The sequence below is a fragment of the Ranitomeya imitator genome, chromosome 7 (genome assembly GCF_032444005.1).
Source record: "Ranitomeya imitator isolate aRanImi1 chromosome 7, aRanImi1.pri, whole genome shotgun sequence".
NCBI lineage: Eukaryota > Metazoa > Chordata > Amphibia > Anura > Dendrobatidae > Ranitomeya > Ranitomeya imitator.
Window position 1 is genome coordinate 25834316 of NC_091288.1, and position 13814 is coordinate 25848129.

General features: G+C 44.9%; 1 protein-coding gene across 1 annotated transcript in view; it reads left to right on the forward strand.

Annotated features, from left to right (window-relative positions):
• Positions 1-2375: 2375 nt before the first annotated feature.
• LYPD6B (LY6/PLAUR domain containing 6B) overlaps positions 2376-13814 on the forward strand; it is a 53431-nt gene continuing 41992 nt past the window's right edge. Inside the window, exon 1 of the mRNA XM_069732897.1 lies at positions 2376-2455. The gene's annotated coding sequence lies outside the window, so the exon portion shown is untranslated. The remainder of the gene's footprint in view (positions 2456-13814) is intronic.

The following is a 13814-nucleotide window of genomic DNA, read 5'->3' on the forward strand; positions in this document are numbered from 1 at the left end:
TGTATTCCTGTGTATCTCAGCTCTGTATTCCTGTGTATCTCAGCTCTGTTGTCCTGTGTATCTCAGCTGTGTAGTCCTGTGTATCTCAGCTCTGTATTCCTGTGTATCTCAGCTCTGTTGTCCTGTGTATCTCAGCTGTGTATTCCTGTGTGTCTCAGCTCTGTAGTCCTGTGTATCTCAGCTCTGTTGTCCTGTGTATCTCAGCTCTGTAGTCCTGTGCATCTCAGCTCTGTTGTCCTGTGTATCTCAGCTCTGTTGTCCTGTGTAGTCCTGTGTATCTCAGCTGTGTATCTCAGCTCTGTTGTCCTGTGTATCTCAGCTCTGTATTCCTGTGTATCTCAGCTCTGTTGTCCTGTGTATCTCAGCTGTGTATTCCTGTGTATCTCAGCTCTGTTGTCCTGTGTATCTCAGCTGTGTATTCCTGTGTATCTCAGCTCTGTTGTCCTGTGTAGTCCTGTGTATCTCAGCTGTGTATCTCAGCTCTGTTGTCCTGTGTATCTCAGCTGTGTATTCCTGTGTATCTCAGCTGTGTATTCCTGTGTATCTCAGCTGTGTATTCCTGTGTATCTCAGCTCTGTATTCCTGTGTATCTCAGCTCTGTATTCCTGTGTATCTCAGCTCTGTTGTCCTGTGTATCTCAGCTCTGTTGTCCTGTGTATCTCAGCTGTGTATTCCTGTGTATCTCAGCTCTGTTGTCCTGTGTATCTCAGCTGTGTATTCCTGTGTGTCTCAGCTCTGTAGTCCTGTGTATCTCAGCTCTGTAGTCCTGTGTATCTCAGCTCTGTAGTCCTGTGTATCTCAGCTGTGTATTCCTGTGTATCTCAGCTGTGTAGTCCTGTGTATCTCAGCTCTGTATTTCTGTGTATCTCAGCTGTGTATTCCTGTGTATCTCAGCTCTGTTGTCCTGTGTATCTCAGCTCTGTATCTCAGCTGTGTATTCCTGTGTGTCTCAGCTCTGTAGTCCTGTGTATCTCAGCTCTGTAGTCCTGTGCATCTCAGCTCTGTTGTCCTGTGTATCTCAGCTCTGTTGTCCTGTGTAGTCCTGTGTATCTCAGCTGTGTATCTCAGCTGTGTATTCCTGTGTATCTCAGCTCTGTATTCCTGTGTATCTCAGCTCTGTTGTCCTGTGTATCTCAGCTCTGTATTCCTGTGTATCTCAGCTGTGTATTCCTGTGTATCTCAGCTCTGTAGTCCTGTGTATCTCAGCTCTGTAGTCCTGTGCATCTCAGCTCTGTTGTCCTGTGTATCTCAGCTCTGTTGTCCTGTGTAGTCCTGTGTATCTCAGCTCTGTATTCCTGTGTATCTCAGCTCTGTAGTCCTGTGCATCTCAGCTCTGTTGTCCTGTGTATCTCAGCTGTGTAGTCCTGTGTATCTCAGCTCTGTTGTCCTGTGTATCTCAGCTATGTATTCCTGTGTATCTCAGCTCTGTATTCCTGTGTATCTCAGCTCTGTATCTCAGCTGTGTATTCCTGTGTGTCTCAGCTCTGTATTCCTGTGTATCTCAGCTCTGTATCTCAGCTGTGTATTCCTGTGTATCTCAGCTCTGTTGTCCTGTGTATCTCAGCTCTGTTGTCCTGTGTATCTCAGCTGTGTATTCCTGTGTATCTCAGCTCTGTATTCCTGTGTATCTCAGCTGTGTATCTCAGCTCTGTTGTCCTGTGTATCTCAGCTCTGTTGTCCTGTGTATCTCAGCTCTGTATTCCTGTGTAGTCCTGTGTATCTCAGCTCTGTTGTCCTGTGTATCTCAGCTGTGTATTCCTGTGTATCTCAGCTCTGTTGTCCTGTGTATCTCAGCTCTGTAGTCCTGTGTATCTCAGCTCTGTAGTCCTGTGCATCTCAGCTCTGTTGTCCTGTGTATCTCAGCTCTGTTGTCCTGTGTAGTCCTGTGTATCTCAGCTGTGTATCTCAGCTCTGTATTCCTGTGTATCTCAGCTGTGTATCTCAGCTCTGTATTCCTGTGTATCTCAGCTCTGTTGTCCTGTGTATCTCAGCTGTGTATTCCTGTGTATCTCAGCTCTGTTGTCCTGTGTATCTCAGCTCTGTATTCCTGTGTATCTCAGCTCTGTTGTCCTGTGTATCTCAGCTGTGTATTCCTGTGTATCTCAGCTCTGTAGTCCTGTGTATCTCAGCTCTGTATCTCAGCTGTGTATTCCTGTGTATCTCAGCTCTGTTGTCCTGTGTATCTCAGCTCTGTATTCCTGTGTATCTCAGCTCTGTTGTCCTGTGTATCTCAGCTGTGTATTCCTGTGTATCTTAGCTCTGTATTCCTGTGTATCTCATGTATCTCAGCTCTGACCTCTATCACCAGCAGTGCCTCCGCTCTGGCCACGCCCATGTGTGGGTGTGTCCCCCGGACTCCTCCCCCCGCTGGCAGAGGCGACGCTCCCGGGGACCGCTCGTTACTCGGAGGAGCAGGAGGTGGTCGGTGCCGGAGCCGCGGACCCTCATTACCGGGGTGAGTGCTCCCGGGCCCCGTCCTCTGGGGTCTGCAGCCCCCGGTCCTGGCGCAGGTGGTTGAGCCGCTGTCATCGCTCTGGGGTCATTCCTGCTCCCTGGTTGTCAGGTGCATTATACTGGGAGGCCGGAGACCCGGGGAGCCCGCACCCTGCACCCGCATTACCGGCACCCGGTACATGGGCGGGGGGTCAGGACTGCCCTCCGGGCCCCTCACACCCATAGCCGGGGGCCCCGCTTCATGAGGCTGGAGACTGTGCCTGTCAGTATGGTGCAGATCACCCTGTGCAAGGGGGGACCCCAAAAATCAGTGTTTATATTAGGGAGGAGGGGGGGACACTTTATAACTTTCCCTCTTTTGCTCTCTGTTGTCAGCCCGGGGAGACTGGAGCTGCTGACTCTGATTGGAGCCTGAGTCTCAGAAGTGAGGGGTTAAAGGGCACAGAACAGAAATATTCTTATTTAGATGTAATGTCATCTATTGTTACTCCAGATCCATCAGTGCGGATCAGGAATAACTGAGCTCCAGCAGAACTACAACTCCCAGCATGCCCTGACAGCGGCTGGAGATTGTTGGATCCCACAGCGCAAATCAACTGGAAGCCGGATCTGATCAGATATCGGTTATGTTATATGTTATATATCGGTTCTTCTTGTGCCGAAGTCAGAGGCTGATCCACTGTTTGTTAGAACTCATTGGAATGACGAATACAAAAAAATAAATAAAACTCTGAAAAATTAATCAACTTAAAACAAACAAAAAAGACGGTGAAATCACCCTTAAGTTTAGGTTAGGTTTTTTTTTCTATTTTTTTCCAGTTTGTTGCAAAAAAAATCTTTTCATAACAACATTTTTTTTGCTGTTTTCTTTCACCATAGAGAAGACTATAAGAAAAAAAATATAAAAATGGCTTATTAAAAATAATAAAAAAGAGAATGATGCATATGAGAGTTGTCAAGTAACCCAAAATTGCCACACATTGATACGGATTCTAAAATGCATGTTTTTGTGCTGCTTTAGTTTTCATTTTTAAAGACGTTTGGGTTTTTAGTATGTCCCCGTTTAATTGTAAAGTGCTGCGGAATATGTTGGCGCTATATAAATAAAAATTATTATTATGATGTCGTCAAGAAAACGTTGATGTTCTCTAAGGCCATCCGGCATCAGTGTCATCCAGGTGTCTATTTTTGCCGCCAGTGTCATCTGGGTGTCCGTTTTTTTTTTTGCCGCTAGTGTCATTCCGGTGTCTGTTTTTTGCCGCCAGTGTGTCATCTGGGTGTCCATATTTACCGCCAGTGTCTTATCCCAGTGTCCGTTTTCTTGCCAACAGTGTGTCATCCCGATGTCCGTTTTTGCTGCCAGTGTGTCATCCAGGTGTTCTTATTTGCCGCCAGTGTGTCATCCTGGTGTCCGTTTTTTCTGCCAGTGTGTCATCCTGGTGTCCGTATTTGCTGCCAGTGTGTCATCCTGGTGTCCGTTTTTTCTGCCACTGTGTCATCCTGGTGTCCGTTTTTTCTGCCAGTGTGTCATCCGGGTGTCCGTATTTGCCGCCAGTGTGTCATCCGGGTGTTCGTTTTTTCTGCCAGTGTGTCATCCTGGTGTCCGTATTTGCTGCCAGTGTGTCATCCTGGTGTCCGTATTTGCTGCCAGTGTGTCATCCAGGTGTCCGTATTTGCTGCCAGTGTGTCATCCGGGTATCTGTATTTGCCGCCAGTGTGTCATCCGGGTGTCCATTTTTTCTGCCAGTGTGTCATCCTGGTGTCCGTATTTGCTGCCAGTGTGTCATCCGGGTGTCCGTATTTGCCGCCAGTGTGTCATCCGGGTGTCGGGTGTCCGTATTTGCTGCCAGTGTGTCATCCGGGTGTCCGTATTTGCTGCCAGTGTGTCATCCGGGTGTCCGTATTTGCCGCCAGTGTGTCATCCGGGTGTCCGTATTTGCCGCCAGTGTGTCATCCGGGTGTCCGTATTTGCTGCCAGTGTGTCATCCGGGTGTCCGTATTTGCTGCCAGTGTGTCATCCGGGTGTCCGTATTTGCTGCCAGTGTGTCATCCGGGTGTCCGTATTTGCCGCCAGTGTGTCATCCGGGTGTCGGGTGTCCGTATTTGCTGCCAGTGTGTCATCCGGGTGTCCGTATTTGCTGCCAGTGTGTCATCCTGGTGTCCGTATTTGCTGCCAGTGTGTCATCCGGGTGTCCGTATTTGCTGCCAGTGCGTCATCTGGGTGTCCGTATTTGCCGCCAGTGTGTCATCCGGGTGTCCGTATTTGCTGCCAGTGTGTCATCCGGGTGTCCGTATTTGCTGCCAGTGTGTCATCCGGGTGTCCGTATTTGCTGCCAGTGTGTCATCCGGGTGTCCGTATTTGCTGCCAGTGTGTCATCCGGGTGTCCGTATTTGCTGCCAGTGTGTCATCCGGGTGTCCGTATTTGCTGCCAGTGTGTCATCCGGGTGTCCGTATTTGCTGCCAGTGTGTCATCCGGGTGTCCGTATTTGCCGCCAGTGTGTCATCCGTGTGTCCGTATTTGCCGCCAGTGTGTCATCCGGGTGTCCGTATTTGCTGCCAGTGTGTCATCCGGGTGTCCGTATTTGCTGCCAGTGTGTCATCCGGGTGTCCGTATTTGCCGCCAGTGTGTCATCCGGGTGTCGGGTGTCCGAATTTGCTGCCAGTGTGTCATCTGGGTGTCCGTATTTGCTGCCAGTGTGTCATCCGGGTGTCCGTATTTGCCGCCAGTGTGTCATCCGTGTGTCCGTATTTGCCGCCAGTGTGTCATCCGGGTGTCCGTATTTGCTGCCAGTGTGTCATCCGGGTGTCCGTATTTGCTGCCAGTGTGTCATCCGGGTGTCCGTATTTGCTGCCAGTGTGTCATCCGGGTGTCCGTATTTGCCGCCAGTGTGTCATCCGGGTGTCCGTATTTGCCGCCAGTGTGTCATCCGGGTGTCGGGTGTCCGTATTTGCTGCCAGTGTGTCATCCGGGTGTCCGTATTTGCTGCCAGTGTGTCATCCGGGTGTCGGGTGTCCGTATTTGCTGCCAGTGTGTCATCCGGGTGTCCGTATTTGCTGCCAGTGTGTCATCCGGGTGTCCGTATTTGCCCAGTTTGTCATCCGGGTGTCCGTATTTGCTGCCAGTGTGTCATCCGGGTGTCCGTATTTGCTGCCAGTGTGTCATCCGGGTGTCCGTATTTGCTGCCAGTGTGTCATCTGGGTGTCCGTATTTGCTGCCAGTGTGTCATCCGGGTGTCCGTATTTGCCGCCAGTGTGTCATCCGGGTGTCCGTATTTGCTGCCAGTGTGTCATCCGGGTGTCCGTATTTGCCGCCAGTGTGTCATCCGGGTGTCCGTATTTGCTGCCAGTGTGTCATCTGGGTGTCCGTATTTGCCGCCAGTGTGTCATCCGTGTGTCCGTATTTGCCGCCAGTGTGTCATCCGGGTGTCCGTATTTGCTGCCAGTGTGTCATCCGGGTGTCCGTATTTGCTGCCAGTGTGTCATCCGGGTGTCCGTATTTGCTGCCAGTGTGTCATCCGGGTGTCCGTATTTGCCGCCAGTGTGTCATCCGGGTGTCCGTATTTGCCGCCAGTGTGTCATCCGGGTGTCCGTATTTGCCTCCAGTGTGTCATCCGGGTGTCCGTATTTGCCGCCAGTGTGTCATCCGGGTGTCCGTATTTGCCGCCAGTGTGTCATCCGGGTGTCCGTATTTGCCTCCAGTGTGTCATCATAGAGGGAGCTTCACACGCCACTGCAAAGTTATGTGCTGCATCAGTGCTTGCCAGTGGATTGCTTCAAGTACAGATGAAGCATGTGATATTTATGTGGGACTTTTGGAAAAATGTGGCAGATCACAGGTGGGAACCATGCAACATACAAAGTTTTTTTTTTTTTTTTTATCCAAGTCTAGGAGTGGAGACAAAACAATAGAAACCTCCCTATACACTTCTATTTCCTTTACTATCCAGGCTTTTCACTGATTTCAAACCAATTGACTGGGAATAGAGGCGCACTTGAGTCCATCATCTATTTCATAGGGATTGTGTTGGTACATTTAATCGCCTCTAGGTGGCAGCGACATGTTTCCTAGAAATCTTCCCTGCATGGGTTAACTGTGGCTTTCCTGGGAATCCTACAGTAGGGTTTCCTTGAGCAAGTGGCATAAACTACTGTGAACTGTTTTGGTTTTATTGGATTTATTGCCTGCATCTGGCAGATATGGTTGCAATGGGGGATGGGGTGGATTTACAGTAAATTGCCACTTGCTTTCGGTAGAGTAGAAGACAAAAAAAACCTCTTTCCGCCTTCAGAATTTCGGGATCAAACGCTATATCACTTACGAGTTGGTAAATTTGGTATATCATTTGCAGAGGCAGTCAAGGATTTTGACACCTTTTTATGTCTATGCACCAAGTTTTATCAGAAATCCTTTCCCTTCTGTCTTCTCTTGGTTCAAAATCCTTGTGATACCCCCTTTTTTTTCTCACTTCTATGGGCGATTTTTAGTCCATGAATCACATAACCTTAGACATTTAAGAGAAACGCGTTATGTTCACACTTGCTAGTGGCTTCATAAGGTGTTATCTGAGCATGCTCGTGTCTTAATAGAGTATTTTTTGCGTTCTGGAAAAAAAAATGCTTGAGTCGTAGTGGCTGCATGTCTCGCCGCTGTTCGACAGCGGCAACACGTGCAGGGATTGTCTGCTTGTTAGGCAATCCTTGCATGTGCAAGACATGCAGCTGCGGCGACTTGAGCATTTTTTGGGGAGCATGCCGAAAATACTCTATTAAGACACGAGCGCGTTCAATAACATCTTATCCGAGCACGCTCGCTCATCACTAATCAGGATGTGAAAAAAACATTTAAACAGGGCAGTTGCTGCCAAGAACAATTCTATTTTATGCGCACAGAACGATCCCATTAACAATTGTTCTGTGCACATGAAAATGCGGTTAACCTGTGCAAACAGGATGTTAAAATGGTCACCTTTCGGCTTACATGTAGGTGATCTACAGTTGTTTAATAGCTGCGGTTGGCCATTGTACAGTAAATGCACCCTCTGGGTATGTGCACACATTGTCTTTTTCAGGTGGACTCTGCCCCCAATACCTGCCTGAAAAAGCTCTAACAAAATGCTAAAAAGCACGAGCGTGTGAGTCTGCATGTGAAAACGATTTGCTGTGCATATATTCTGGCTTTCTAGTAACATTGTTCAGGCATTTTCAGCTTGATAGAAGCTTCATACTGTACAATAAATCAGTCCATGAGAACGATCAAAAGACACCTGGGTGCGTTTTTTGAGCACTTTTTTAAGTGTTTTTATTAAGAAAAAAAAAAACATAGCTCTTTCTTCAGTGTGAAGGTAAAAGAAAAAGTCAGGAAAACATCAGTAGAAATGATGCTCCATGAGAAACTCCTAGCCCAACAGAAACCTTCAAAAGGTGTACTAACCCAAATCTACCAAATAATCATTATCAACTCAACCCCAATCAAACGAGCCTTCATTTCTAGTTGGGGGAAAAAGACCTAGGTATTGATCTACAAGACTGGGAAGTAGACCAAATCTATAAAAACTCACATGGCCCATCAAGCTGCATCTGAGTACAGGAAAATTCATACAAAATTGTCACCAGATGGTACGGCACCCCAATCCTATCCCACCTTTGGTATCCTAACCCCACAGTCACCTGCTGGAGATGTTCTAAGGATATAGGGACTTTTTTACATATGTGGTGGTCATGCGATAGCATACAAGCCTTCTGGAAGGTAATTTTGACATACATAACTTAGATTTGCAAAGTATTAGGCCCTCCATCTCTGTCACTTATCTTCCTGAATTGGCCAGGGGATAACGCCAAATATAGAAATAAATCTTTACTTGCATTTTTGCTTGCAGCAGCCGAACTTCTTATCCCCTCCCACTGGCTATCCAGGGGCTGTCCAAGCCTTTCAGATTGGGTACATAAGGCCTCTTTCACCACTTCAGTCTTTTGGGGTCAGTCTGAAACCGCCATTTTCCTCAAATAGCGGATCCGCCATTTTTTTTTTTTTTTTGCGGATCCGCTATTTTCCCATAGACATACATTAGCGACGGATTGTGGCGGATGGTCGTCCGTTCCATCTGCCATGTGACGGATCCGTCGAGATTTGGCGGACGTCATCTAGACATTGATGGACATTATAACGTTTTTTGTCTGCGCCGAAATGGCGGTTCGCGACGGATCCGTCACGTCCGCCATTCCATAGAATGGCCGCCTATGGGCGACGGATCCGTCGCGACCGTCATTTGGCGGATCCGTCGCCCCAATCCGCTTTTTCAATTGCGCATGCTCCAAAAAGTAGATGCTTTTCCCAGACAACCCCCAAGTAACAGATCCATCAAAAAAACGGATCCGTTAGAACCGTTTTCTCATGTCGGAGCAGACTGATGCCAAACAACTGAAGTGTGAAAGAAGCCTAAGGTAGACCAACTCTACTACATAGAGGAAATCACTGCATATACCTATTTCTCACAAAATAAATTCTTCAAAACCTGGGCCCCCTGGAGAGCTAAGAGTGAGTGATGAGTACCTGACAATCACAAATGACCAATGAAATTCTTAAGATTTCAAATATTTAAAGACCTAACTACAAACATCCTGATTGGACTCTTGATATTATCCGTATTTTCTTCACAAATCGGCGGACATCACCCCAACTTGAGGTGAAAATTCCCTACCACGTTATTTCCCTACCCTTCTCTTATCCTTTCCCCACTTTACCCTTCATGGAACGCAACAGGCGTCACATCCTTGATGCTCTATCATCTTGCCAAATGTAATCATTTGCTTATCCTAATCTGTTTCGGATGAGCTGCATTCCAAATATTTTAAGAATATTCATGTTAAATGTTAGTTTTTACTGGTTTTGCCTCAAAAAATGAGTCACCGATTACATTAAGAATTCACTTGTTTCTGAAAAGAACTGTATTTATGTCATGTTTCTTATACCAAGCCTAATAAAAAGATGTTTAAAACTAAAGAAATGATGCTCCAAAAACACTGGGAAAACGTTGAAAAAAAATCCCGCAAACACCAGCAGTCAAAAACATTGAAAAAGTTCTCAAGAAACAACTAAAAAAAAAAATTTGCGCTTGAAAAACGGACATTTTTGGCCATTTGAAAACGACATTGTGTGCACATGCCCTTACGTAGAGGCTTCACACACTTTTTTTTCTTTTTCTTGCTGATTAGCTTCAAAAACCTTTTCCAAAAAAGAAAAAAAAAAAACATTGGCGGCAAAGGCACCGCAAAAACATCACCAGACACAACAAAAAGATACTTCAGGAAAACCGCTGTCGCTGTGTCTTTTGCAGGATAAACCCAGCGGGTACATCAGAGGTCGTCTCATGTGCACATGCCCTAAAGGAGGGTTATCCAGGGGATCTTGAAGAGATTTTCGGAATCTGCTTCAAGATTGATGTAACCCTCTCCCCCCCCAAAAAAAAACTTGTTTAAATAACCTTTTAGGTAGAAATTTACAAAGACGGCACAAGGGTTAATTGTAATTTTTCGGAATGCACACAACTCTCTAGTATGATGAAACCTCTTTGTGCCTGACCCTCCCTATTACTAAACAGTCTCGGGCGGCTCTGTGACCTTACATTGTGCTGTGGGGAGGATTGTGTTTGTTTTTTCTCTATGTATTACTGTGTGTTTTCTTTTGTTTTTTTTTTTATGCTGTTTAGTACATATTTAACTTCTCTGTTCACACTGGCGCCACAGAACGTCTACAACAACGGTTCTCACATTCGTCATGTGTTGTTAGGCCAAACTCAATAGAAATGACCATTTCTCCGGCCTTCAGACTAGGCCTCATGTGTGAGTAGTCATGGCTTTCATAGCAACCAATCAGATCTCTTCTTTCATCTCATAACCTGCTGTACAAAAATAAAAGCTGATGTACGATTGGTTGTTATGGGCAACGCCTCACCTTTCTATGGCTGCTCTTGTTTTGTGTTTTTTTTATATACGGTACATATGGAAAGGCTTTTGGGGCAAATGGCAAATTTCTAAAGCTTTTTTGGTGAATGGGAGTATTCTGAAAACCGTTTAATGGAGGGTAACATAGTAAAGGCGCCCTAAAGGTTGAGGAACTCTTTACTATATGTCACTTTCTGGTCTGATTTCACAGAAAGAAAAAACAAATTGGACAGTGTGTACAGAGGTATAAAAACATGGAAACAACAAATTACAGGTCGGATGAAATGGTGGGATAAAAAAAATTCCAATCTGCTTTTTTTTTTTTATTATTATTTATTTATTTTCATTTTATTTTATTGTTTTTAACATTTATTCTGCTGTGAAAATGGCTTGGTAATTTTCCAGGTCAGTACAACTATGGCGGCACCAATCCTTTAAGCTTTTGTTTTTTCTTTTTAAAAATATCTGTATCCCATGGGTTTCAGGCTATGTGCCCACGTTGCTGATTCGTGTGCGGATTTTTCCGCGCAGTTTTTGAAAAATCCGCAGGTAAAACGCAGTGCGTATTTACTGCGGGTTTACTGCTGAATTCCGGCGGTTTTACACCCGCGGATTCCTATTATGGAGCAGGTGTAAAACGCTGCGGAATCAGCACAAAGAATTGACATGCTGCGGAAAATACAAAGCGGTGTTTCCACGCTGTATTTTCCGCAGCATGTACACTGCGGATTTGGTTTTCGATTCGCAGGCAAATCTGCAACGTGTGCACATACCCTCAAACTCAGAACTTTTTTTCTCCCATTTGTGTGTATTATGTATTACCACCATTTTTTTCATTGATCGAGCGGTGTAAGGTGTTTTTTGTTTGTTTTTTTTTGTCTGCGAGCTGTAATTTTATCGATATAAATTTGACATACGTGTGAAGTTTTGATCGCCGTTTATTGCATTTTTTTAAAAAAAGTACAGATACTGAAAAAATAAAATTCTCATATTTTTAATATTCTATTTAGCACTTAACGTACGATTGAAATAATTTTATATTTGGATAGATTAGACTTTTACAGACCCAACAATGACAAATGTTTTTTTTATTTATTTTTACAGTGGAAAGGAAGATTATTTAAACTATTATTTTTTACTTTATTTTTTAGACTCCCCCCTTCTTCGGGGACCTTGAACCTGCGATTGATTGCTTGTACCATATACTGCAATGCTACAGTATTGCTGCATATAGCAAAATGAAGGTTCTCCTATGAATTTTCTAGGAAAGACCAACCAGTAAAGTGACGGGGACCTTCAGATGGACGCTTGCCTTCTATGGCAACCCATTGACTCTCTGCAATTGCCGATGTGCTTTGGTAGTCAGTCCTTTAAAATGCCCGTCAGTGATTGACGGCCCATTTATATGGTTAAACAGTGATTGGTGCTTGCTCCGGTTGCTGCTGGTAGTAGCAGGTGGCACCTGTGTTACACAGCTTGCACCTGATCACTCTCCTTACACCCACCACTGTCTAAGGACTTCATTACGTCTAGAGTTGAGCACATTTTTCAAAGTTCAGTTCCGATTACGATCGTCGGCGATTATTGTTTTTGCACTATTCGCTGAATGTCATTGAAGGCAATGGGAGTAGAAATTACCAAATCTGTTCGGAACTGATCATCAAACATAAATTTGTCACGAATAGGGTACCAAAATGGCAAATTCATATTCGGCCACCGAATACGAACATATTCGCTCAACTCTAATTACGTCCTTCTTAGGGAAGGGGTCAAGCGAATAATTGAATTACGGTATCTATAATAGATCAATGCTGGAGCATCTTTTTATTTTTTTAATTTTTTTTTTTTTTTTTAAGAAAAGGATTTAGCATTGTGCTGTTCCTCTGTTACTCCTCTTGGAAATAAATGACAACTGGGTGTGTCCCGTTTGTTAGCCATTTTAAATATCCCAGCACCTTAAGGTCGTCTTGCGTGTATACAGCAATCAGGAGCACCCAACCAAAATGATTTGTGTTGGTTGTAACCTCAGCCATGATAATGATGACAGACACGCTTTTGTGCTCCGTAGTGACCGTCGCTGACCCACACCGACCTTCCTGTCACTGCGGTCTTCATCAACAAACTTATAATGACAAGTGACTAATAAATAACACATTGTATAAATATGCCGACAGGCCTCATCAGGGGTTAATATGCCAATACACACCGCACCATTGTCCTACACCCAAAAAAAAGTGTTGAAAAAATTCTGTTCGAAATTTTACAAAAATAATGCATCAGATGTGACAGATTTAGGCTTCAGACACTTTTTTAATCCAAATTTAAGAATCAAAAAGTGGGTTTAAAGGCCAGGAAGAAACTTTCATCATACAAGTAATATAAAATCCAATATGTCTTTCACACGTTCAGCAACTAGACATAGATACTAATAAGGCTCTCGGACAAGGTGCGCAGTCTTTTTCTCCCACTCGCATATCGCTGCCGCTGGTTTTGGGAAGTGACGACTAAGCAGTTGCCCGAGGCTCCCTAATGACTCTGGAACAACTCGAATTTATCATTGGCCTCTTCTCCACTCTAGGCCACCAGGGAGTTTTACAGTTGGTTTAACCCACAGGGAAAAAAAAAAGTGACATGTCGCTTCCTTGAGGCGGGTTCCTCTTGGAATCTGCTCCAAGTTTGACAGTTAAGTCAAAAGACTACAAACACCATGAGGGGGGGAAAAGGCTTAAAAACCTCTTCAAGGGTATGTTCAGATGGAGTTTCTGTTGGTTTTGAAGTCGATGCAATAAAAAATATCAGCATCAGAGTATTCAAAAAGGAAACATACTGCAACATCCCTTTTAAAAATGCTTTGGGTGTGTGCACACATTGCGGATTTGTCAGGTTGTTTTCTGCGCAGATTTTTCACAACCTGAAGGGTTTCCTGATGAAAGCGAAGTGAATGAGAATCCTGATGTCTCATGCACACGTTGCTTATTTTTGTCTTTCAAATCTAAGGCTGCCGTCACACTAGCAGTATTTGGTCAGTATTTTACATCAGTATTTGTAAGCCAAAACCAGGAGTGGAACAATTAGAGGAAAAGTATAATAAAAACATATGCACCACTTCTGTATTTATTACCCACACCTGGTTTTGGTTTACAGATACTGATGTAAAATACTGACCAAATACTGATAGTGTGACGGCAGCCTAAGTCTGTGGAATGTCAATTCTTTCAGCGTTTTTGCTGCGCATTTCCCTCATACTAAGTGGGGGAAAATATGCGCAAAAACGCATTTATTTTACACAGCAGTTATCGTGCCAAGAGATGCAGAAATGGTTCACCAAAACATGTGCACATATCCTTAGGGTGTATACACACTTAGGGTACGTTCCCGCGGTCAGGAACGGGCAGCGCTTTGAATGCAGCACATGTCC